At 42.3% G+C, this 26,380-nt stretch overlaps 1 long non-coding RNA gene across 2 annotated transcripts in view; it reads left to right on the top strand.

The window, feature by feature from the left end:
* The window catches only part of LOC135301173 (uncharacterized), a 144,016-nt gene that overhangs the window by 95,045 nt on the left and 22,591 nt on the right, over positions 1–26,380 (top strand). For both annotated transcript variants that reach the window (XR_010362915.1, XR_010362914.1), the window contains exons 3-4: positions 23,656–23,765; positions 24,461–24,639. This is a non-coding gene — a long non-coding RNA (uncharacterized LOC135301173). The remainder of the gene's footprint in view (positions 1–23,655; positions 23,766–24,460; positions 24,640–26,380) is intronic.

The raw sequence follows: 26,380 nt of genomic DNA, 5'->3' as shown, positions 1-26,380 counted from the left end.
ATTTTTAAATAAATGAGGATTGGGAAAAATTAGAGTTGCTGCTTTCCAACAAGTTACAAGTATGGGGAGTGGGACACTTGCACTTGGAAAATTTTTGTGAAGATGTGCTTTTTATTCATCTTGTATAATAGTTATAGCTGTTTCTTCATCTGAAGATGTTTCTATAAAAGGATGGAATGTGTTTCCAAACAACGTCTTAGTTCAAAATAGTTCAGCACTTCTTGTGAAATGGAAGTGCAGCTGAAAAAGGCTCATTGTGTCCTCCATCGGGGAATGAGCAGGCATCCTGCCGAACGGTTCTGTCATTGAGCAGGGAGATTTGGGTGTGGGACAGAACAAAGTATTATTGTGTGTGCACATAATAGCATACGACATCCATAGCATGAGAAAGAAGTAATGCTGATTATTTATTTTTAATAGCTAACTTATTTTAATAACTAACTTATTTTTAATAACTAATAACTGGCAGTTTGTACAGAGTATCTCTCCTGACTGGCAATTACATGTACAAATAACACATTACCTTGAAATATATTCATTTATTCTGAATTGCCACACTGATTTCCCGTCCAGATTTATGACCAGAGCTTTTAATTCATTAAAGCATGGCTTCACAAAAAATTTTGTTCTTCTCCCACAAGAACTGTGTCTCTTCTGTGCCTGTTCTTCATGAGGTGTAAATTCTACTTCGTGAACACTGAAATGATGAAGTTAGAGGTGTTGTAACTTTCCTGTTAATTAAAGGCTTTAAATCCAGACTGGCATCTTTATAAATATAACCAGACATTTACATAGATCTATGTTCAACTTCGTTGGTACCTTCCATACTTTGATTCAAGAATCGCTAGATAAAATTGCACAGCCTATTAATCCAGTTGAGTTTTCATCAATAACCCTAAAATGTACCAATTCACGTTAAAACATTTTACATTTTTACATAACCAGCTTGTCTTTATTAAGTATTTACTACTTGTGCTGTTAATTAGTGGCAAGGATGTAATGTGCTTAATGTTGCTTTGTTTTCGACTTTTTTTTTTTAAAAAAGATTTTTTTCAGTGACAAGAAACACTGAAAATTGCCATAGAGACTGTTCAGGATTTTAATGTAGCAGTAAGCCTGGATACAATCTTTCAATAGCTGAAAAAAATGAATTATAATATTTTTTAATTTTAATTTTTCTTGTCCTTTAAAACTCTAAATTCTTTAATTTCTTTGAACTAGGAAACCCAAGAAATATTTTAAGAAGAAACAATATAAGAGAAACCCAAGGAATATTATAATATTTATATATTATAATATATAAAATTTTTAAACATTTATATATTATATAAATATATATATATTTATATAATATATAATTTACAAGCAGTTCCAGGTTTCTAATATATATATTATAATATATAAATTTTCATTATATTATTATATATATTATATAATAATACTATATTATTATATAAAATATATAATATATTATATATTATATGTAATACATATTATATATAAAATATTATATATATAATATATAATATTTATATATTTTAATATATACATTTTTTTAAAAGTTTACAAAAATAATTATTTTGTCCAAGAAAAATAGCTATTTGGAGACACTACATTCCCCTGCAACATAGATACCTATTTCAAAATGCCTTCTGGTATCATTTTAAAAGACATCTTGTCAATATTTTTTCCCTTGAGTTATCTTAGGAAGACTTGTCGACTTCTACCAAGTCAACCCGCTTAGAAAAAGCTGTGGTATGATTTTAGTCTGAAAACTGACACTCTTGCCCTTCTCTGGCCACCTCTCAGAGGCTGTTAGGGCTGTCTTTATCTCTCCTTTCCAGGCCAGTGGGATGGGGTGGGAGGCAGGGAAAGGCAGGGCTGTCTGGCTGTGCCCTCAGGGCTCTTGCAGCCGCCTGTGCTGCCTCCCTCCTTGGTTTCCCTTCTGCGAGGGCACAGGTGTACACTTCTGCAGGGAGCTTCCACAGCTCTCTTCTCTTCCTCCCTAGCAGAAAAATGAACAAAATGTCACCGCAGCACGGCCCATGGCACTGCCAGCAGCTGCAGCCTTTAACCTGGTGTTGTAACAGGTACTGGCATGCCAGTTCCAGCTGATTGGCACTTTGCCTGTTTCCAGTGTTTGTTATTAAAAATAATACAGTGTTTGCTGTGCCACACTAAATCCATGCAGAGACACATGCCCATGTACTAAACCATCCTTGAATTTCTAAGAGGTTTGGCTATTCCAGACCAGCCTTGTTACCTGTGTTAATCCGGATGGTAGCCTAAGGAGGTCTTAAATTCTTAAATGTGGGTCAATTTTAAAGCAAATTTTCTTTGTGGCTCAAGAATGAAGTGCACAACCTTCCTGGAGCAGCATGGACTGTTAATTCCTTCTTTTTTTCATGTACGTGTATCATTTCTCTCTCGTGCTTGGAAGTGCATACTTATACAGACACTGTGAGATTTTTAGTTAATAGGGCCCTTGGCATTTTTAAGCCTTAGTCTTGACTAGACCTATTTGTTTTACTCTTCTTTCCTTCTGTTGCAGTTTGGTAAGTGTTTGAATTTAGTTTTAAAGCGAAGTTCCTTGTGATCATTCTGCATGAAGGGCACCACAGAAGTAACACAGGAATGATTGAACTGATTGAGTGACTGCACTCCCCCCTGCTATGTTCTCTTCACTGCTGCTTGAAAGGAAGAGGGATGGAGAGCTTTGTAGATGCTCTTTATAGGCTGTATGTTTTTGCTGGGTGGTCTTTCTATCATTTCTGTACTTACAGCATCAAAATAATTAACCAGTGGAGTTAAACTCAGTGCCAGGATAAAAGATTAAGTGCATTTAACCAGACACAGAAACTTCAGGAAGTTAGAAGACAAAAGAAAGTCCTCAGACATTATATTATTGAAGTTTTGAGCAGCATCTTCTGGGATGCAGTGGGAGTAAACCTGGAACTGCTTGTAAATGCAGTTTATTCTAGCTCTGAGTAAGAGACAGTGTGATGTGATTGTTAATGATAGCTGGATGGTTGTTTGGCCTTGATGACTCAAGAGTTGCCTTCCAATCTTATGTTAATGGACACATAAAAGAAATCTATTTCATGGAAAAATGGTCTCAGTTGGTGTAATAGAACAAATGGAACTTGCACTTTTCTTGGAAAACCCTGCAATTTTTATCCATAAACTGCTGGACTGTTAGAATGATGCTCTCAATATTATGAACTCTGACTAAAATTTATGTTCAAAACATTTATGACTAAGTGAGCACCTCTGGAATTCCTCTGGAATTCTTCTGGCATCCCTCACACTGTTGTAGGTGGTTATCTCATCTGAATTGTAAATGGAGCAATTCTCAGGGAGGGCTGAGGTCAGATAATGCACACAGAGGATTGCCAAGTGAATCTTTGACCTGCCTGCTGAATCAGTAGTAGGCAAATATTTTGCTGAATAAATTATATCAATGGATCTGCAACTGCCAAGAAGGTACATTTCCAAGTAAAACACAAAATGAACTTCTGCTTTTTTATGGTTATTAAAACCAGTGGGGTGTTTGGACATCCTGCTAACCCGACCAAACTCTGTTATAGGAATTATTTTTCTGCTTGTGTTCCTCTAATTTCAACCAGGTTGTTCTCCTTGTTCTTCTCCCAAGCCAGGGGCTCACAAGTTTTGTGGATTGCTGAGCCACTTTTAGGCCTTTGCATGCCTCGAGTGCTTACCTGTGATAAACACATTTACCAGGTTTGGAATCCCTGGGGCAGCTCTGGGTCTGTACATTGCTGTGCACTGCCTGTTTGGATTTGAGAACCGGTGTTGGAAAGTTCCTGCATTGCTGGGACTATTGAGAAACAATCACTTTCTTTTGCAAGGCACCTATAATTTGTGATCAGCTGCAGCAGCCAATGGTTTAATATACTTAATTTTTGCTGTATTTTGGTGTATGGATACATACAATTTTTGTTGCTTATTTCCTTATTTTTACAGAAGTGATAATTTTTCTTTATTAGTGTGTATTGTTGTTGCTGCTGTTATCCCTTGCAGCTAGGGCCCATCTTTAGGAGGAGTCACAAATGTGACCTGCTTCATCCCTGCTCTTTCCTGCCCTGTGATCAGGGCCATTTTCTGTGCATTGCTTCTGTTTGTGCTCTCCAGCAGGCTGAGCATAACTGCACAAAGAGCTGCCAGGCCCACTTTGGTCCTCCCATCTCAGATGAGCCAAAAAAGGAGGAGTGTGGGAAGTTTGGGGCAGGTCTGTGACAGTGGGTAATGCTTAGTACCTATTTTTGAATCATCCTTTCCTGCCTGCTTGAATTAGACTTTCCCAAAGTCATCACTGTTAGAAATATTGGGCTGTTGTTACACCAGAGGCTGTGTCAGGTGTAAAATGAATTTTCTCTTGCCACATTCAGGCACAGTAATTTCTTTTGATGCATGACTGCATTTCCACTGCCACAAAGGGCCCAATCCTTGCCTGGAGTATTTAATTGCCTCAATTAGTTCCTGATGCTTCAGACTGCCACGTGCATTTGATGGATTTGAGAGGTTTCCTCATCTCTCCTTATTTCACACAGAGCTTGCTGCAGAATGCTGAAGTGTGTGCAGGAACCCACTTTGCTCCTGCACAAACTCCAGATTTGTTCTTGGAGATGAGTCTGTGCCTGGCCAAGCTCTGAGTAACACAAACAGATCCCCCAGGATGAGGAATGTCGTATAAATTCCAGGTATTACTGCAGTAACAACATTTCTCAAATTAACAGATCAACAGCGTGTCAATAACAGTATCAGGTAACAATTGTCAGGTTCCAAGACAGCAGTGATAGTAGCTTTAAAATGGAAGTGAGTGTTATTTAATAAGCCTAACTCCTACTTCCTGACCAGCACTGAAAATTGCATTGATTTGAAGGACACTTATTTCTCAGCAAATTTTTTTATTAAAGAGAAAACAATGCTGCCTGAGAACAGCCTGGCTCTGGAAAGATGATTGTGGACCACCCAGACATAGCTTTTAGAAGGCCCAATTTACTGAGGAATGCCAGAATATTATTTCCTGGGATTATTGAAGAAGAAATTAGTGTCTTTGCACTAGTGGTTGTTTGTGAACTTGAAATTAAAAAACAAAAAAAAAAGGGAAGGAAGGATGGTAAATTAGTATTATTATATTTAAACTATGATTCTCCATTGCCTTTGCCAAATCTTTTATGGAAAGTGCAGTGTTACAAATAAAATGCAGTCAGTAGAAAAAGCCACCCTACCCTGAGTACACCCATATGGCACACTGCAGTATAGCAAATATATAATTTTTATAGGAAAAAAGAAACCCAGACCACAGCAGCTGAATGATACGAGGGGCAGAGCTTACTCTTCTGTGAGGATATAGAGTGAGAACCTGCTCTGCAGACAGTGGAGCTGCTGCAGATGCCTGTGAGGCACTTGCCAGCCCTGGTGCACAAGGGTGGCACAGGGAGGGAGGGACCCTTGGAGCTGGCTGGGCGCTGGGCAGGGAGCAGCAGGGCAGGAGGAAGGCTGGCATCTCTCACTGCTGCCTTGCACTTACAGCAGCAGCTTCTCTGGTGAGCTTCCATGCTGCAGTGGTGCTGAGGAAGGGCCACAGAGGGTATTTGTTATTTTTGTTTGGAGGTTATTTGCATTGGGGGGGTTTGCTTATTTATAAATGAAAATTCCCTGTGTTTAGGAACACCCACCCTGCCCAGGCTGTCCTCAGTGGGCTGAGCCTGGTTTGCAGGAAGCCAGATCCTCCCAATCCCATCAGGTATCCAACACTTTTCCATGAAGCTGCTTTATTCCTAGAATCATAACATGAAAGAATGGCTTGGGATAGAAAAGACCTAGAAGATCACCCCTTTCCAGACCCCCTGCCCTGGGCAGGGACACCTTCCACTGTCTCAGGTCCCTCCAGCCCCATCCAGCCTGGTGTGGAACTCTTCCATGAATCCAGGGGCAGCCACAGCTGCTCTGGGCACCCTGTGCCAGGGCCTGCCCCACTCACAGGGAAGAATTTTTAACCTAAATTTCCCCATTTCAGCTTGAACCCATAACTACTTCTCCTATCAATACTTCTACTACTTCTCCTATGAATACTATCAATAACTCTGAAGAAAATCCCTGATTCCTTTGTTTTTTGATTATTCTCATATATCAACAACTGGTTAGGCTTATTCAAAACATTTACCTTTGAGGTGTCAGAAATTCCGGAAAAAATGTCCTGAGCCTCTTTTACACCTTGAAGTGCAGAGGCAGCCCAGCCATGAAAGATCCACTGTCACTGCTCACCCAGCAATACCTGTACCCAACCCCTCATAAATACCAGTTGTGGTGGTGTTAATAAATACCTTACCTGGTACATATTAATAAGGTATTAATAAATACCTTACCTGGTACATTTTGCAAGGCACACATCCCTAAAAACCTCAATACCAAAGGAAAGGATCATAATGCAAGCCAAAAACCCCAAACCAAACTGCACCCCTTCAGCCACCATCCACTTTGAAATATTCATTACAGAGAATATGGGCAGGACCTGGCTGCAACAGCCCCCACCATGGCTTTGTCACTGCTCTGTGCAGAGTTAACAAAAAAAGGAAAAAATAGAAAGAAAAAAAAATCCACAGCAACAAACTTAGAGAATGTAGGAATCAGTCTCATTACGGAAGAAAGGGGAACTTTATGAAATATATTTACAGGAAAAGAAGGCGAGAGAAGGAAGAAAAGAGTACCATACCAACTCCACTAGGGAAATAAAAGAGACTACCACCCTTATACCAACAGAAAGAGGCATAGAATTACTAGAAAAACAACTATAAAGACATCGTAAATCAAACAGCATAGAGTTTAGAACATCAAAAACGCAGAAATTTTCATCTATTATTAATTATGATAAAAAATTCTATCTCAGAATATTTTACACAGCAGCTGTTGCCAAGAAAATCTACATCTTCTTGAGCTGAGAAACTTTAAAATCAGAAGCAAATCTTTATGTAGCCAGTGGAGATAGCTTAGATATTAACACAGTATTTCAGTGTCTTATTTCCATTTTCCAGTCAATTAAAAACACAAATATGAAATACAAAAACTATTTTAATTTTATTTTGATCTTATTTAAATATTTCACTGAGCCCAAATATCCCGATGTCTATTTTGTGTGTGTCTGCATGTGTTATGAAAATCCAGTCATCTCTCTAAAATTGAGCTATGGCTGTTAATCCATGTGGATTAGTAGTTCTAAAAAGCAATTTATTTGTTGTTTTAATTCTTTTCCTTGCAGCAATCTTGATGCGTCTGAGAACTGCTTTTGGGCATGGAGTTGGAGTCAGGATTCACCAGATTTGCTGCCCCTTGAAGCCTGTTGGCACTGGCTGTGGCAGCTGCACTCAGTGACCAAATTGCTGCCATTACCTTTGCATTAACCTGTGTTTTCTAAGGAGCTGGCTCAGGTGCACAGCTATGGATGCATTTCCCACAGCAGGCATTGCCCAGGGAGCAGGGGCAGAGCTGCATTTTGTGCAGCTTGAGACTTGTCTCTGCTGCCCCTGCATCTCTACAAGGTTCTGTCAGGTGTTGATTTGGGTTGCACATTCCTCAGGTGGGGAACTCGATGGCTCCTTGGCTCCAGCTGTTGGCAGTGCTGAAGGAAAGGAGTGCAGTGGGCTATTTCAGCTGGGATCATCTCTTCTGAGTGTGCCTGGCCTCTTCAGGGCTGGTCAGGTTAAAGCACATGGACAGCATTGCCCCAGCCCTGTGTCTCAGTCCCTGCCATGCCTGGGGCACCTGCAGCACTCACTGCTTCCCCTCTGAGATGAGGATCTCTGGGGTTACAGCTGAGCTGCCCACCTCACCCTGTCCCTGGCTTTCAGTGATTTTCATGGCAGATGTGCTGCTCTGCACGTGCTCTCAGTGCCTGCCCTTCACCAGGGAATCATTTACACCCATTTGAGTCACAAACCCTGGCTCCTGCGAACAAATCAGTTATTATTTCTCTAGATAAAAGATAAAGCATACAAAAAAAAATTCTTAAACTCCAACTTGTTAAAACAGAATGCTCTATTTGACGGGGTGGGGGGGGGGGGAGAGAATTTTCAGGGGAAATACCAGTTACAGCAAACAGCTATAGCCAAGTCATCTCTCATGGTTAGTATTTGTCAACAGTGTAACACATTTGCATCAGTAAGGAAAGTCATCGAAGCTGTTCACTTGGAAGAATTGCAGTCTCTTGTTCTTGAAGCAGCAGTGAAATGACAACCTATAAAATGCTTGCAAAGATTTGAAAGGAAACATTTCAGGCACTGCCTGGAAAACGTGTGACTAAGGCTGTGAGAATAATTGTGATTTTTTTCAGCTAGAGTGCCGAAACTAAAAAAGAGGGAGGAAAAAAATAAGTTAGAGTCAAACCAAATGGAACTTCGTTTTTTGTTTTTCTTGCCAAAATGGAAATCTGAAAACATTTATTTAGTGTAAAATGCAAACATACATTCCATTTCATCCAAAACAAAAATGTTCATTTTAAAGCATGAGGAGGAGAAGCAAAGGAAATAAAGGACTGGGATCTGCCAGGTTTTCAGAGGTGACAGCTTTTCACCTAGCAGCTGGTGTGGGGAATGCTGTGTGTGTGTATGCACATGAAATGACCCCCCAGCTCACTGTGGGCCTGGCAGCCAAGGACAAAACTCCAGTCTTCTTAATCTCAGTCCAATCCCTGACCTAAATTACATGTCTCTATTTTTTAATTGAAAGTTAACTTTTAGAGAAGTATTTCACAGCCAGGGCTCTGCAGGGGCAAAAGGCTCTTGTCAAGGGCAGCTCTGTGGGGTCAGGATTCCCTCCCCATCTGCTGAGACCCTCAGGATGCTGAAGCCCCCTGCCCCAGGGGTGTCAGCTCAGCCTGTGTGGCTGTCCCCTCTCCTCTCAGAGCAGCTGCTGGAGGGCAGCTCCCCAAAAAGCCTTGGGATGCATTTCCCACAGCAGGCATTGCCTCTCCATGGCTTGTTCCTGTTCCTTGGCACGGGGGTTATTTAAGCACCTTGCAATACTTCAGCCTCTGAACAGCCCAGAGCAGCTGTCAGAAAGGATTTGGAGCTGCTTTCCTGGAGGGACAGGGAGGGCTCAGGGGTACCTGGCAGAGCAGTCTCTGCTCTCTGGCCTGGTGAGGTGAGTCGTGGGCAGCTCACGTATTCAGTGTGTGTGCAATGAAACGAGCTGCATGAGACTGAGTTTGCAGGCACACTGTCAGTCCAACTGGACATTAATGAGGTCATTAAACAGGTCCCATTGCAGGCACTCAGAGTATGACCCACTGCTCACAACCTCCTGGGCCTTGAACACCCAACCAATTTTTCAGCCAACAAGTTGTCTGTATTTCTAGCTGTGGGATTTCAACTTGAGCACAGGTGTACAGTGCTTGAAGTCTGGCTGGAGTCGAGGTAAGTGGCATCTACTCCTCTGTACTTTTCCACAGCTCCAGCCATTTCATTGTAGGCAGCAGTCAAGCTGCTCAGACATGACTTACCTCACTGAGGGTTCTTTATTCAACTGCAACAGGCAGCAAAAGCAGAGCAAAATAAGCTAGACAAAGAGAAGGTGTCTTGTCCTGGACCACACAAAAGGTCAGTTGTGCAGCCAAGGACAAAACTCCAGTCTTCTTAATCTCAGTCCAGTCCCTGACCTAAATTACACGTCTCTATTTTTTAATTGAAAGTTAACTTTTAGAGAAGTATTTCACAGCTGAAAGAAAAAACCTCAAAACATGGAGCACATGGCAGATCCCCAGAGAGCACTAACAGCTAATAGAACATATTTTGCAACTGTTATATTGGACTAAATTCAACTAGGAATTGATTAGCTGTTCTCTTCAGAAATAAATGGCCAACACAATTTGGCCTTTACATTTCCTAGCCCATAAATGGCTTAGGAGCTTTGAAAATTACACTTGGGTTAGGATAACAATAAAGAATGGAAGGATCTCTTTCTGTGGTGGAAGGAGGAACACAGTCTGTGTCACACTTAAGTGCCTACACATACCTGACACAGAGCTTGATAAGTGTAAGTAAATGTTGGCTTTAATTCTTTAAAGTTCAAGCTTATGGTCACTGCTAGTGAGGCTGGAGGCTGAGAGATGGGAGAGACAAGAGGGGGAATATTCCTCATGCACTGGAGTGCCAGGCTGTCCAGGGCTGATGCTCACAATTTTCATCAGAACTCTTCTGTCTCCAGCCCTTGTCAGGCTTTTGGCCTCATTTGTGAGAAAACTTTGCCCTGCTTCCTTGGCTGTCTTGAAACCCTGATATTTTTTTTTACTTGATTTGTGGATGGATGCTCTCAAAAACCCATTCTAAGGAGGCAGCTGAAAACTCTGACTCCTGACTAATGTCGGAGGATGCAACATATTTTATACAGAAATGCAGTTTGCACTGGAGAGCAATGTGCTTTGCTGAATAACAGCACAGAGCAGCCCTTCCTTGGTGGCTCTGAGCTCCTGTGTGAATGCAGCCTTGGGAGGGATTTCTGAGCTGCTGAGCTCCAGGCAGGAGCTGTAAGGGCTGGCTCATTTAACCTCAGGGCCCACTGTGAAACCTCAGCCTGGAGTCAGAGCAGCTGTGGCTGGACTTTGTGAGTGAGCTGCACCACTTGAGTGATGGATGTACCAAAGGCCAGGAACAATTCCTATTCCATTTAGAGTGTGAGGAAACCACTCCTCCCATCTGTCTTTTAAACCTCTGTTGGTTTTGTTTTTTTTTTTTGTTTTTTTTTTTTTTTTTTTTTTTGTTTGTTTTTTTTTTTTTTTCAGTTCTCAGGTAGCTCAGAAAATAACTGCATGTTTGTCAGAGGATTGGGGTCACGTTTTTGTGCTATTATTCAGTGATCATGGGAACCTCCATTAGGTACAAACACTTCCTGCAACTCCCATAGAAACTCCCTGTGCCATGGGCTGGCAGCATCATACTGCCTCAGACCATGATGTTCCACATTGTTTCCCAAACTTTTGGAAACCAAGCCCTGCTGCATTAAAAAAAAAATAATTCTTCTCCTGCTAAATGATCACGATGTTCAATACACACCCATTGTAAAGTACTCATCTTCTGTGAGCCATTGTCATCTCCTCATGCCCCACAAGGGGATATGTCTCAGACTTTAGGAAACAATGATCTCTTGTGACTCATCTGCTTAAACCTCTTTTCATTATTTCCCACCATACACTTAACCACTTTCTATATATTTTTTGCTTGGCATTAAACATAATCGAATGAATGGTAATTTTTGATTGGTTAATTGATGAAAACTTCAGTGGTTTGAGTGGCTCTCAGGAGGCCACTGAAACATACTTACTGGTCTAGGAAAGACTGGAAAATGGGTTCTGCCGATTTTGGGTATAAAACTAGAGCAGTCCTCATTGCAGCAGGAATGGAAATTTAAAAAACTGTTTGCTAATTCCTCCCACCTACACAGTAATGCAAGTTTCTACATCTTTCTTTCTTACCTTCTTAGGAGTGAGGCAGAGGGTGAATGTATGGAAAAAGAAGGTAAGGAAATCTGGAGAGGGGGAAAATTTGAGACAGAAATGCAAAAATACTACAAAAAAAGGCTTTGGTATTTCAAATCTGGCCTGACCAACAATCATTAGAAATGTCAGGCATCAGTCTGTTCATGCAAAAATTTCCCACTCAGTGTGAAGAGGAAGAAGCTTTGCAGGATTGAGGAGCCCTGGAACAGGTCCTGTCCCTCCTCACTGTGGAATTTGATCTCTGCTGAGGCTGAAGGAGCAGAGCTCAACCCAGAACCTGCTCCACCTTCTTGATGGTAAACCAAAACTTTTTGTGACCTTACTGTTGGGCAAAAAGAAAATTTTGGAGTTGGTTTCACACCACCTATGCAAAGTTTCAGTAAAATATATGAGTGTCTAGTCAAATTATGAGTCTTTTAACACAGCAGCATTTCTACTGTGCAAAACAGCATTTTGGACCAAAGTCTGCATCTTCCTGCAAGTGGTGCTGATTTTATTCATCAGCTCTGGCTTTATCCCTAGTAATTGAGATGTTTTCAGTAATGTCTGCAGACAAGGAGGGCAGAGATGGAATCTCTGTGCAGTTCTGTGCTAAGTTTCCAAACTTCCTGCAGGCAGATCCATGCAGCAGTTTGGGGTGGAATTCCAGAGCTCTTCCAGTCCAGTGTCCTGCTTCAAACCCTTCTGTTTAGGTGAGGTGCTCAGGGGTGTGCCCACAAGAGTTTTTATTTTCTCAGAGGATGGAGATCCCACAGTTTGCCTGGCCAGTTGCTCCAGTGGCTGTTTGCTTTCATCTTGAAAAAGTTCTTCCTCAAATCTGCCTGAAATTTCCCAGGTTCTGCCTTGTGACCAGGGGCTCTCTTCCTATGGAAGCTGGGAAATGTCTGGGTAATCTTTTAAATGTCTGGAATGATGAAAATGTAGCAAAAATGATGGCATGTACCTCTTACCTAATGAATCCTGCATATAAAATAAAGTGAAAATCTTTGTCATCAGCAGCAAAGCTTCTGCTAGACTCAGGAAGGAGGAAATTTTGTTCAGTCCCATTTGTGGCAAACCTAGGTTTGTTTTCAGATTAATTCCTGAAGCATCACAGTTGTGATGAAAAATGTGCTCAGTTCTAACTTTCTATTTTGAGCCTACTTCTTCACCAGTGCAAGCATGAAAATGAGTGCAGAAAATAAGAAAGAAGATGTTGTGAAGTTCAGTGCCCTGAGCAAATGAGAGCTGCTAGCAAATGCTGGGTGTCTAGAAAGAAGGATTTTTGTTATGAAGTCTGTGGCAGAGAATGGTTGTGTCTCTGTTGCCATCACAAAGGTGCATTTCCTTCACTGTAACCCCTTCTAGGGTAGCTCTTGTTTCGTTATCACAAATGCCCTAATTGTGCAGGAGTAGTTTCGTGCATAGGGTAGGAGTCCCTAAAAAATAGTTTGTGCTGTGGAAAGTTGTCAAGAGAAAATTTAATTTGGTCAGATTTCTATTTTATCTATGAAAGAAATTGAACATGGAAAATCTTGTCAGATCATGGAGCCATTCCCATTGCAAATGGATGCAGAGAATGGCTCTGGTTTTCAGACAAAAATGCCTTTGTAGCTTTGTAGGGACAAGCACTGTGGCCTCTCTTTCCCTTACAGGGTCTGGCAGCCTCACAGGCCTGGAGGAGAGGAGGGCTCTGTGGTGGGAAGGTGGAGAGGAGACTGGCAGCCACCAGGAGCCCCTTGGGCAGTTTAGTGAGGGGTGTGCAAATAATCCCACATCTTCCCCCAAGTTCTCCAGCACTCCCCTCAAGCAAGGAAAGGCACTTTTGCCTTTGCACTGGAGCCCATATAATTTTCATTTTCACCTTCCTCCCATGCTCATCCAGATTTCACTGAGTCTTTCCTCGGTTTTAATGCCTTTTTTTTACTTTAACCTTCTGCTGTGCAGCTGCAGTCTCACTTGCTCCTCAAAACAAAGCTGCCCCCTTTGCCTGGTCCTAGTCACACAAACAAAGGGAGACTGGAGAAGAGGCTTGTGCTAAACCCACTCTCCTTTTGCAGGGGTCTGATGTCTGAGGTGTTAATCTCCATGTTCTTTTGATCTGAGTAAGGATAATAGGTTGTTTTTCAATATTGTTTCTGGTTCATTAATATGTATGCTGTCTGCTCCTGTTTTTTATCCCCCAGAAAAGCCTTTGAAGATACCTTTGTAGCCTCTCTTCTGCTGCAGGCCTGACTTTGACTGTTCCGCTGCTCATTGTTTTCCTGCTTGTTTCATGTTCTCACTCCTCTGCAGCCTCTGCTTTTGCTGCTGCACCTCCTCCTGCTGCTGTCCAGGCACCTGCTCACTGGGTGCTGCCCTGGCTCCTTCACAAGGAGGGTCCCAGAGCAGATTCACTGGGGTCCCAGCTCTGGCTGGCACTGCTGGCTCCTGGGCTCCCAAGTTTCTCCCACTGGACAAAGCCCCCACATGACCTGGGGTAAAGCCTGGCTGGCCTTGTTTGCAGACACATTTCAACCATGGTCACACTGCACCCCATGGAAGGATGAGACTCTCTAGTTTTAAAGGCTGCTTTGTGATGAAAAGAGCATTAGATCATTTGGTTGCTGTTTTTCTTTGGAATGCATCCTCCTACTCACCACCCTGTGGGCATCCATACTCTCTTTTGTTGGACTTGTTTCTGTTCATATGATTTCATGTGCTTTGGGGCATTTCAGTGTGCCTGCTGTTCTTTTTTTCCCCCCTGCCTTTTCTTCCTCTCTACTTCTCCATATTTTTGTGGTATATTTGGCAAAGCTGTGGGTTACACCCATGTTTCATCTTGTTGTTTTTGTCATTTATTCACCAGCTGAGCTCAGAGGAGGATTTGTTTTTCAGTAAAATCTGAGGACTTTATGTTTTTCTTTTTTGTCTTTTAATAATTTTATAGTTTTGTTGACTAGATCATAAGAAAATTGAACGGTTTGTCCATGGTCGCGCAGTGAGTCACTGCTCCTGTCAAAATAAGAATCTGCCTAGAGCTGCCATAGCTTGCACCTCCTCATTCCAGCCATCAGAGAAACTTGTGTGAATTTGTCACAGATCTAAGTGGCAGCTATTTTTTACATCTGGTTCTGTGGCACCAGCTGAATTCCCTGGGCACATCTCTAGACCCCGGTGTGTGGTAGGCAAGGGCAGGGCTGAGCTCTGAGATAAAGCAGATGTTGGCTCCTGGCCTCTAATATGATAAAGAGCTGCACGTCCTGGCCCTCCAGTGGAGCTGTGCTCCAGTCCTGGATCCACCTGGGAGAGAGTCTGGGACAGGGGAGAAAGGGGCTCTGAGTGTCTCAGGGTTTTGCATTTATTTTAAATAGTTGATCTCATCACAAGCTGAGCCCAGAGCTCCCACAGGAGCTGTGGGCCAGAGATCCCTGCTCAGACCCTGGATCATGCTTGGAGGGCTGAGCCCTGCAGGAGAAGGAGCCCCCCAGCGATCCCCCTTTCAGAGAAAAGAGCAGCATTGCCTGCAGAGACGGGGGAAACTCTGCAGAAGGGATCTGGGAGCCTATTTTATAAAATAGAGGAGACAAGGTGGGAGACATTCCCAGCATTCCCACTACTCCATCTCTTTTCTGGCTGGGAGTTCAGGTGCAGAGAAATGAAAGCTGTATTCAGGCATAGGAGGCCATTCCACAGGAGGGTATTTCCTTTTTCTGGACAGGTGCCCTCTGACTGACCTGCCTGACAATCTGTCCCTGCCAGAGCAATTGTCTAGAGGTGGTCTGCTCGTGGTACAAGCTGGCAGGGTGTTTGTCCTTCTCTGAGCCCGGGCTCCACAAAGCACAGCCTGGGGCTGCCTGTTCCACAGGGATTAGGGCCCAGGGAGGGCAGGGACAGGAGCCCAGGCTGGCTCCCTGCTGCTGCCTCCTGGGGCTGGGACAGAGCTCAGAGCTGAGCCCACCACCCCTGACTACCATTTCCAAGGGTAAACCTTAAAATACTCACAACATTTAGCCATGAAAGCCAAGAACAATAATAAAAAAAGACCCCAAACCAACCAACCAAACCAAAACCCAAAAAGCCTCCCAGAGAAAAACCAAGTGGAGAAGAGTACCAATGAACTCCATCATTTTTCATAGGCTGAAACACATTCCAGGTCTCCTCCAGCAGTCCAAATCTCATCTCTTGGGAGTGGAGAGCCACAGAAAGGTGAGACAAAGACATTAGAATATGGCAGGATATACAATAGAATTACCACAGGCCAAATGAAAGACTAATTTAAGTCTTATTTATAGACTGTGGGTAACATTCCAATTTCTCTTCATCTTCTTTAAGCCTTTCACTCACTAATTCTTTGGAAGGAAGAATAATTAAGAAAAGGATCCACTTGGCAACTCATTAGTTTAAAATCTTTCTTCTTTACAGATTTGGTCAACACCGCTTCCATAGTCTTTTGGAAAATTTTCTTCAGTTTATTGAAGAGACTTCAGTTGTCTCAAACCTTTTAATTTTAGCTCATTTAAATATATCAGCCAGTTTCAAGACTTGATAAAGATGAATGCAATTAATCTTAGAGGCCTCATAAATGTTAGGGAAAGAGCTTTTATTTTGAAAAGACAGCAGAGCCAAATTAAAATCCTATCTGGTAACCCTCTGAAAATAGGAATGTGGGAATTTCTGACTGTAATTAATTTTGTATGGGGATTATAATGACTTACATTTACATACAACAAGGATTGCTAAAGAACTGGTGTAACAGAACTTGTGTGTGAGTGTGTTTGTGTGTGTATAGATTTTATACATATGGAATGCAGTGATATCATGTGGGAGTTATGTTTTATACTGGGGTTGGTACTGAGGTTCCGTTTTCGTGGTCCATCCCTCCACTAACACAAAAGAAATTAACAATTCATCATTGATCACCTGGTGTGACTTGAGGCTGTCCTGCCCAGGGCCAGGAGTTAGGCTTTGGTGACCCTTGTGAATCCCTCCCAGCTCAGAACATTCTGTGGTCACTACCAACAAAATCAGTGGGCAATCTAGACCTGGTGAGCACTTTTGTAGCTGAATGTGAGGTTGTCTGAAATGGCAGGTCCAAAAAGAAGAATTACTGAACACAGTAGATGGGTATCATTTGATTGACTGCTAAAATATCTTTTAAATTATTTTAATTTTAAAGAAATAATGCCAAAAGCCATTTGGTTAGCACAAAAGAGAAAGACAGTGGTCTTATGTTTTGGTTTCTTTTAGAAATAAAAGATAGTCTTCTCAAGAAAAAAATATACTTTTCTTTCAACAACATCTGATAAGAATTCACAATATAAAGTAATGATTAGGAAGTGTCTGCCCCATTAGAAGCCATAATAAGATCAGGAAATCTCACCAGCTTGGGGTGGGAACATCCTTTCCCTCAACAAACCCAAAAAGGATCATGGATACCTCTGAAATGTTTATTTTCCCCTCTCTTAGGTGTTTCAAGCGGCAGATGATGCAGTTTTAGATTGCATAGTGAAATAACTTGTTAATAATTAGTTCCCCCATCTTGGGTGTGTGTGTGTGCATTTCTGGGCTCTGGGGCTGAGGGAGGCACTCGCATACCTTTCCAGCTCCTCCCTCTGGTCCATGCATGGAGTTCATCTTTTCAGAGAAACACAGCAGCAGGACAAAGAATCAGGCTTTGTTTCTATTTGCTTCAGCCCAGCTCCCCACATTAGCCATTGGTTTGAGCTGGGATATGCAAACCTGGGCAGGGAGGGGCTGGGCCAGGCTGCGGAGCAGAGCTGACCTTGGATGAGACACGGCAGCTCTGCTGGGAGCATAGCAATGTGTTACACTGAGTAATGTGCAGAAAGGTCTGGAGGTCTCTCCCCTCTCTTTAAGCATCAAAGATCAGATAATGTGTTTTCATCCCTCAACATGAGACATTCCCTGGCAGCCTTGGCAAAGGCGGGGAATTGTCTCCGGGATCCGCTGCTGCGGGAGGGCACGGAGTCAAACAGAGCGGCTGAGTCTGGAAATGGAGAGGAATAATTCTGTGACCAGCAATAAAATGTGTAGCTACAGATAGCAAAATAATGGTAGGGCCATAACCTGAACGTGGGGAGAGTCAGAGAGGAATTCCCCTCTACACCACATGGAAGCACTGCAGATGTAAAGCGGGGGATTTGTGGGGTGAAGAGGTGGGATCACCTTGTCTCGAGGTGGCAGATAAATCAGAACTGATGAATAAGACCAATTAGTTTCTGACAGTATTTTTCTCAAAGTGCAAAAGTGCAAAGGAAGTTAAGAGATCCTGGTAAAGATCTGTTATGCAAATGTTATTGGGGACACAAATAATTTTTGTAAAAGCAGGCATAGTTTGAAGGCTGGATTTGTGTTTTGTGGACCAATAACAACTTTGAGATGCTTGCTGTTGTTTCCGGATTGTTTGTAGAAATCAGGAGGTGGAAGTGACATCTTGGCTTTGCAACTTCCATGGAAGAGTTTTTCTGGCTTAGATGATAACCAAGAAAGAGAAACATGGCAGAGAGGGTTTTCAGCAGAGAATGGGAAGGGGATGGAGCTGAGGTAAAATGGGAACGTGGATGGGTGCTTTAGGAAAGAGGAGAGCCAGCTGCTGCTCAGTTTGCAGAGCTGTGTGGCACACCAGGAGGTGGGGATGGCTCCATCCAGCACCTTGCTGGTGTGATCAGGGGGGTTTGCTGCTCCAGCCAGGTGGTGGCTGGGGGGTGGAGTGGCCAGTGCCAATCTCTGGCTCCAAACCCCTCCCCAAACTAAACTTTCCTTTTGTTTCCCTCCCAGACCTCTTGGCAGCAGCTCTGGCTGCTTCATGCCCTGACACAATAGTGAGCACATCTTCTCCTGGTGCTCCACTCAGATTTTCTCCTGTCCAGTGGGATTTGGCAGCAGAAATTTTATCAATGTGATAGTGTTGCCATCCATTTTCAGACCTAATTTCTTGGAGGGCTGCCTCCAAGAGCTGTAACATTCTGTAATTGTTCAGCACACCTGTTTCCAAATACCTCAGTGTAAAACTATTTGTTTTTTCCTGTGAGAAGACTATAGTACAAGTTCTGTTAAGTCTTTGACACCTAGCCAAAAACTACACCATTCATTTAACCTTGAGCATTAAAGGCTCTATTCACACACATAAAAAAAGGGATAGTTCACAATTTTCCAGTCAGGTTTTAAATGGAAATGAGAGTGCATGAAAATCTCACCTAGTCCAGCGTTTAGTATAGGTAGGTATGGGATGATGTGTTGAAATTGAATGTACTGAAGCTGGAAGTAAATTAACAATAATAATAATATAGTCATTCTTTATAGCTTTAGAAAAATCGACAACTGCCTATACTCAGGGAGAACAAAGGAGAATAAAATAGCTTTTGATGACAACTCTGGTGACAACTAGTGGCTTATAACTGGGGAAGACCACACACAGTGTCACCTCCCCATCAGAGCACGCGTCCTGATGTGAGGTTACAGAACACCCAGGATTGTCACTGAGTCAGGGCTGGCTGTGTGTCTGATGGAGCCTTCCCTTCACGCACCAGGGCTGCCTCAGAGGAGCTCAGTGATAAGTGAAATTATCCTTATATGCATATTGGGAAGTTTTTAGATCCTCCCATGCAAAGTTTTCACTTACACATAAGGTGGCTATTAGTAGTAGCAATACCCATAAAGTTTTCCAGCCTTTTCAATATTCAATCATGCTGCTTCATTTTGTCACCTCCTAATATAACAGAAGAAAAACTGTGTCTGTGAGGATTTACAATTACGGTCTCCCACATGTTAGGCATGCTGATGGCCCGAGGGCACAAAAGGGGTTAAATACCTGCCTATGTTTGCTCCTCCAATATGAAAAGAAAGTGAGTTAATTGGCTACCAGCATAGCTTAATTGCAGGAGTCGTTAGTGCAGCAGAAGCTAAACCAGGTTGCATATGAAATGTGCTTGTTAAACACAGGCATTTCTTCTGGCTGGGAGGATGACTACCCGTATATATTGCATATTTATATGTGCCCTGGAGCTCGTCCTCTTCCTCAGAGGAGGTTCTTGTAAGCCATCCTAAAACCAGTTACTTCACCCTGGGCGAAGTGCTTTTTCCTCTGTGTTCAGTAAACATATTGATATTTCAGTCACTTCTTGAGAACATCAAAGGTAAAAGGAATGAGGGGGCTGCGGATCTGCCATCTTCTTAGAGCACAGACACCCTCCTGTTAGGTGCATAAAGAGCAAAGTGTATGCATATAGCTTCACCTTTACCTGAAGAAACCTTTCTTTCAGGCTGAAGACAACAGGAAAAAAATGGAAAGGAGGGAAAAAAGAAAGGGAACAAATGTAAAACGTCTGTGGAAGGGTATTGATTATACTCCTGTTGCAGTCCATGTTGAGCATATTGGGAGTAAAATGCCTTCCTGGCTGATCAGTGGGTAATGCACAAACCAAAAGGCGTTAGGAACTGACAGCTACATTCTCCTGCATAACCTGCTCAGGTGTTGTCCTGAAAGCTAGCTGAGTAACTCAGCCTGATTTATAGTTTATATTGCTCAAATTTTTAGAATTAGCCTAAAAACTCTGTGCCTGGCAGACAAATTTCATTCTCAGGTGCTAGTAAAGTCAGTACACCCTCAAGTATTGTAGCATAACCTCTCAAGAATTTTGCTGCACCACAGAATTTCAGCTTGTATTTTGTGCATCTCCACGAGTGGTGCACTTGGCTCTGGTTGCAGAGAAAACCACATGGAATTTGAATTGAGTGCCACCAGTGTGGAGTTGGCCTTTAAGAGAGATAAGAATGCATTTTGCATTTCTCTCCATGAAGTTTTAACTCAGATGATCAGTGCTTTAAAAATATCCTCATTGATAACGAGGTCATATCTTTTATAAGAAATTAGAGGGATGATCACAGACTTGCATAACATATTGCGCCTGGAGTTATTTTATGATACAAGATGCTGGGGGAAGGGCAGGTTTGAGACATCCTGCAATTATTTTCTTGACTAACCAAGAAGGAGTCGAGCTACATGGAAAATGCACAAGACAGCTAAACTCAGGAGTGAGGGCAAAGTTTGTGAGCCCAGCAGTCCCAGCTAACTGCACAGAATGTTGTGAGTGGGCCCACTGCATGTGGCCAAGGATGCAGCTTATTTGTCATACCTGCCTCTTTCTACTTTTCCACCCAGCAGAGACTCAGACACCGACAGAAAGTACAAAGTTATTAGGCTGAGTGCACATGTTCACCCTGTTCTGTCATATTTTTTAAGCTGTCCTAAAAGATTGTGAAGTTATAAAATACAAGCTCATACCAGATAAATTGCACTTTGCATACAGATTATTTCAAAATAATAATAATAATAACAATAACAATAATAATGCAAATTATTATTTTATTATTGTTTCATGCATTTCACAGCAGTGTTTTTCAGGACCAGTCCTTCTCAAATCTCCAGCAGAATGGAAGCCATTTAGTACTATTAAAGCCAAGTTCCATTCTGTCAAAAAGGTCCTTTGGATGTCTCTACAGAGTCTGTGGGAAAGTAAGAGGAAAGCAGGAATCTTTTAGATGCATTTCGGCTTCAAGCTCCAAATGCTGCTGGAGATATTTTCTGATCCTTTGCACGCCTTTGTTTTCTAAATAAATGTAAAATCATAATTGGAAAGTTTTCTTAACAAGCAAACAAACCTTTAGGTTGTTTATCCAAGAAAAAAAGTAAAAGGGAGAGAGAATAAGGAAAAAGGCTTGGAAAGTTTTGGTTGGAGGGTGGTGAAAGCTGAAGTAACTTGTTTAGCCCAGAACAGGTGCAGGACTGCACCAGGCTCTCTCTCCTGAGCCCCAGGAGGGGTGAAAGGGCTCCTCAGGAGCAGGGCCAGCCTGGGCTCAGCTTCCCCCTGGGACATCCCCATGGGGCCAGGAGTGCCAGTCGAGCTGGCAGCTCCTGTGATGTGGACAGGCACCCAGCAGGGAGCTGCGTGAGTTAATTTTGGTTTGATACAGCTCTTCTGGTACGTAAAACTCTGCTAAAAACTCCCAGTGCTATGGAATCAGCACTTTGAATCCTGGTGTGTCTGTGGAGAAACTGGTGTCAGCACAATGGGAAAAGAGCTGCAGTCTGCTGAAAATCTACCCAGCTTGAGATGAAATTTTTTGCTCTATACTTTTATCAGATAAATCTTATGTAAATGTGATATAAATTTACACTGAGGCAGAGGATTTCTTACATGAGAAGGGTAATTGAGTCATCCTGCCAGCAGCAGATGGCAATACTTTGTGATGCAGTAGAAGACAGGGCACAAGGATGAAACAATGGAGGAATTGAGGAGACATTCTTCCCAAACCTAAACAATCAACACATGCCCTACGGCATGGACTTCACTCACCTCTCATAAAAATATGGAAGTTTGTTATCAGACAATGTCTTCCTCCCCTGTAACACATAATTCAAAACCAATCCAGCATTTTTCTCAGATTAGCTTCTATGAATCATAAATAATGATACTCAGCATTTTTAATCTTTAACTTATTTAATAACAATTTTTCCTTCATCCCAATGTTATGTGTGCATTGCTATATCCTGTAGGGAAACTGAGGCATAGCAGTTATTGCTCCAGAGGGAAAAAAATAATGGACTAGAGTCAGATTTTAATGCTAATCCTTCTTGCCTAATTCTTGCTGAAAAGCAGCAATTAAAGCAACACAACAAGACTTAAGCATTTTGCTGTGATGACACTGAATTGATTTAAATTCCATTGTTCCAACAGGAACTGTAGGACTTCAGTCAGATCACCAAATTTAGCCCTGCTGTGAGCTTGTGCAACTCCCACATAAGTCACTGGGAGTTATGGCTGGTTTATACCAGGCCTAGACTTGGCACTGAGCAAACAGCCCTCATGATAATGAAGCGAGCTGATTTCAAGTGAATGCTAAAAATTCCTGGCAAAGTAACGTTTCTCTCCCCCTGCCAAGTGTCATCAACATTATTTTTTGGGTGGATTCAGATCCCTGAGAGCAGAGTTTTCCATTACGTGTCCCTAATTGTTAAAGACTGGGCCTGCTAGAGTGCTGGAGAACGAGTGTGTTTGGTTGTACTTGTTACCATAACAGCAGGGTGAAAAAGTGCTTTTCTCTCAGCTGGGTAAGCCACAGAATACAGTAGCAGCCTTCCTAGCAATGTCAAGGCATTAGACAGAGGCAAAGCAATCCACAGTCAACAGAATGAATGGAACAATTCACACTGTTGTACATAGATCTAGAGGTTAAACCCAAACACATGAGAAAGTGATGCTGGAAGCACTTGGGAACAGCTGGGCCAGATGAATAACTCAATTGGATGCCATGAGGAACAAATTAAACAACTGACTGGAGACCAGGCTGCTCGTGTGACAGACACTTTAATCAGGAAGTCAAAAGCTGATTGACAAGATGAAAAGCTGGATGACATGAAAAATGGAAACAGAAGGAACAACACAAGAAAAGGGCACCCTGGGTCAGCATGCTGACAAAAATAATCAAGTACGACAGGCCATAATCCAGTCTTCGAATGTTTGGCATGGTGCTAGTTATGAGAGTCTGCAGCCAAGAGGAAAGAAAACTATTATTAAGTGAAGGAAATTATCTGCCTCCCTAGAACTCACTGCTGGGTGTGCATCAGAGATTCTCTTTCTACCCACAATGCATTATAGATACACTAGAAATAGCTTATGTTGAATAACATGAAATAAAATTAAAAATCATGGATAGAAAAAAGTGCTTCTATAGCAATGTTAGAATAAGTCATTGCTTTTTTAAAAAGCTACAGCTAAACAGGTGTTGACATGGAATAGGTGTGAAAAGTGAACTCTGTCACAGTACATGGGCTTTTTTTTCCCTGAAATGTAAAGCTGAATGTAAATCTGTTGCTTTCAAGTTTTCCATAGGAACCTGTTCTACCTAAACCTAGGGACTGGCTGCACCTGGAGTCAGCTGCAAAATGTAAGAAAATCTGAAATTCCCCAGTAGTGGGCATTTAAGATATCCTGCACATCAGTTCAGTTAAATACCTCCCCAAGAGCAAGGGGCTGCAGCGTGGTAACTGATGGCTGGATTCAGCAGATTTCACTGGCTCAAGGTCCAGAAGAAAGGCATCCTGAACTTAGTGTCTGAAATTCAGAATTTGATACCCAAAATTGTAACTTTTTTTTTTTCAGAAGTTCTGAAGAGCTTTTGGCGAAGACTGATTTCAAGCTGCTACTCCTGGAAATCAGTTTACCTGGGGACCTTGCTTTGCACATGACCCTCCCACCCCAGGCAGTACAAGGTTTGTGTTAATTGTTTTGGGGGATAAATGAAATCAGGTTCTGCTGCAAGTACAGGAGATTTCAGTCATTTTACACAGGCCTGAGAGGAGGATTTGGTGACAAATTCAGCATGACTTTCTCCAAGCTTGGATATTCATGAAGGGATGTTGGAACTTGAGCTCTAATCATGAAAATGACCCTACCTGGTGTGGGTGGCCTTGTAGAGAGTTTCTGTGCCTTGTGTGTATCATTGCACACAGAGGTTTGTGCTATTGGTAACTAAAGAAGAATTCATTGTGCTATTGGTAACTAAAGAAGAATTAGCCACAGCAGGGCCTGCCTCTGTTTCAGCTTCCTGCCTTTTGTCCACAGGGTGTGATATGTTGTCTCCTAACTGAGATAGTGACAGCTTTTTGTCACTGAAGGGCTTTTCTCTGTTTTAGAGAACAACATTAAAACAATACTCTGAAAATCAGGCTTAATGTGGAACACTCTCTGCTGGGCAAAAAGCAACCAGTAAAAAAGCACCATCAAAAATTGGTGGAAGAAGAAGATTCTGAATTTGAGATTAATTTATTTCTGAGAGTTTTTGTACCTGTCTGCTTCTCCTTTTATTACCAGTGTCTTTGGGATTATCGTTGCAGTTTGGTGGCTTTTTGTGTGTCTCTGTGTTTTCCTTTTTTTCCCTCCCTTCAGCAGTGGTCTCCTGTTTCAGGGGCAGCACAGACCCAGGACGTGTTTCACCTCTTCCACGTTTGTTTTTCTAAACAACAGCAACAATCACTGGAACAACAAATCCTCTCCTGCTACTGAGCTGTGCCCAGGTTGATGTTTACCACAAACAATGGCATTATACTTCCTGGAAATCCCAAAACTGATGTTTCAGAGGATGTGGTAGGTTGGAAGATTGTGTTTTCTTCCTTTAGCTTTACCTGCTTTTGCCCTGGCATCTGCCTTTGTGATGTCTTTCTTTAAGGCTTTTAATTCTTGCTTGTGCTGTGATGTGTTGTAGAGGCAGGACATGCTGTGCTCTCCTCTAGGAACTTTGTATTTGTTCTTTTCTTGTTTTGCTGCTCTCCTACTCAAAGACAAAGGTCATCATGACAGGAAACACGGTATATTCTTGTTGCTGCTGGTGGTAAAACCTGCAAGAAATGAGCTTTGTTCTTGATTTAAATTCTGGTAGGCAGATGTTTCTGTGTTCGAGAATCTTGCTGTACTTGAGCCAAGTGTTTTTGCTTTTTGCATGGAGAAATTAAAGACTGTTCATACATGGCCACAGTGCAGGAGGAGGGGCTGTGAGATGTTGCCCTGTGTCAGTCCTGACTTTCAGAGGAGTGAGATGAAAGAAGAGAGGAGGAAGGTTCTTGAAAGCAGGATTTATCAGCCTCATGAGATGAACACAGCAAAGCCTTGAACAAAATGTTCATAAAATTACTATGGCTGAGAGTCTGGTAACATTTTTCTGTAATAAAAAAAATCCATAGGCTGGACAGGCCATGGCCAGGTGGAAATGTGGCAGAGAAGAGGTGTCACAGCAGCACAGCCCTGCACACCTCTCCTCTGATTTACAGGGCATCACTGAGTCTAAGTCCACAATGTGCAGTGAAAAATGTTCCATAATCAACATTTGCTTGGGTGAAAAACACTATTATCCTCTAAGCATGGAGATAGTTTGATATTTTAAGATCTTTTTTACATTTTGGCAGATAAGCAAGATGCAGCAGTCCATGATGAGCAAGGGATGGAGATCTTTTTGCAGTGGATTTGTTAAGTTGAAGTTTTACGTAAAAATTTTCAATTTTTTTTTCATTTTTTTAAAAAGATGTCTCTGTGTATCTACGTGTCTCTCTATGTATAGGTTTTTGTTGGCATTAGGCAGTTTTGTTAACATTCACCATGAGTGATGTAGGAAGACATATGTTTCCCCCCCAATAAAACACAGACACCTCTTTGTTAGACTGTATCCATAGCAGGGCTGATTCATAGCTCTCACAAAGCCAAGAAAAGAAATAGAAAATGTGTGTATCAAAGCTGAGGGAAGCACGAGTAGCCCATGCCCTGTTCCCAGTTCACTCCAGATCTCACTTCCAGAGTTTTTAAAGGAAGTTGTATTGCCTGTTTGAAGAATCCTGGTGGCCAGAGCCACAAAAGTTTTTAAGTTTTCAGAGTCACCAGTGTTCGGTCCCTTCTTATGGCTTTGGGTCTCTGGGCCAGGTCCTCAAGCAGCAGCATCATCCACCCCTTTTCTCCTGAGAACCTCCCAAAGCATCAACCTGCTGTGGCAGACTCCCTGGACAAAAACCAAGGAGTAAGGAGGCAAAACTTGCAGCTTTTGCAGAGCAGCCATGTGCATCACTTAACTTCAGTTTTAAACTCAATTTATGTGTTTTCAGTGGCTCAAGAAATGCTCCCAAGCTGGGGCTTCACCACCTCCCTCCTGCCACACAACTACACAGCATTCTTCATTTTCTGTGCAGTGCCTTCTTCACTGCTGGAAGGAGTTTGCCTTGAGTCTTGCATTCTTGACTTGAAGCTCTGGTTTTATTCTGCTAACTTTAATGTCCATGGCCTTTGTGCTGTGAGGCATTTAATTTAGAGCCACGCTCACTGCTTGATATCTTTGTTCTGCTTT

The sequence above is a fragment of the Passer domesticus genome, chromosome 5 (assembly GCF_036417665.1).
Source record: "Passer domesticus isolate bPasDom1 chromosome 5, bPasDom1.hap1, whole genome shotgun sequence".
NCBI lineage: Eukaryota > Metazoa > Chordata > Aves > Passeriformes > Passeridae > Passer > Passer domesticus.
The sequence above is the reverse complement of the archived record's forward strand: the minus strand, read 5'-3'. Positions and strand labels throughout refer to the sequence as shown.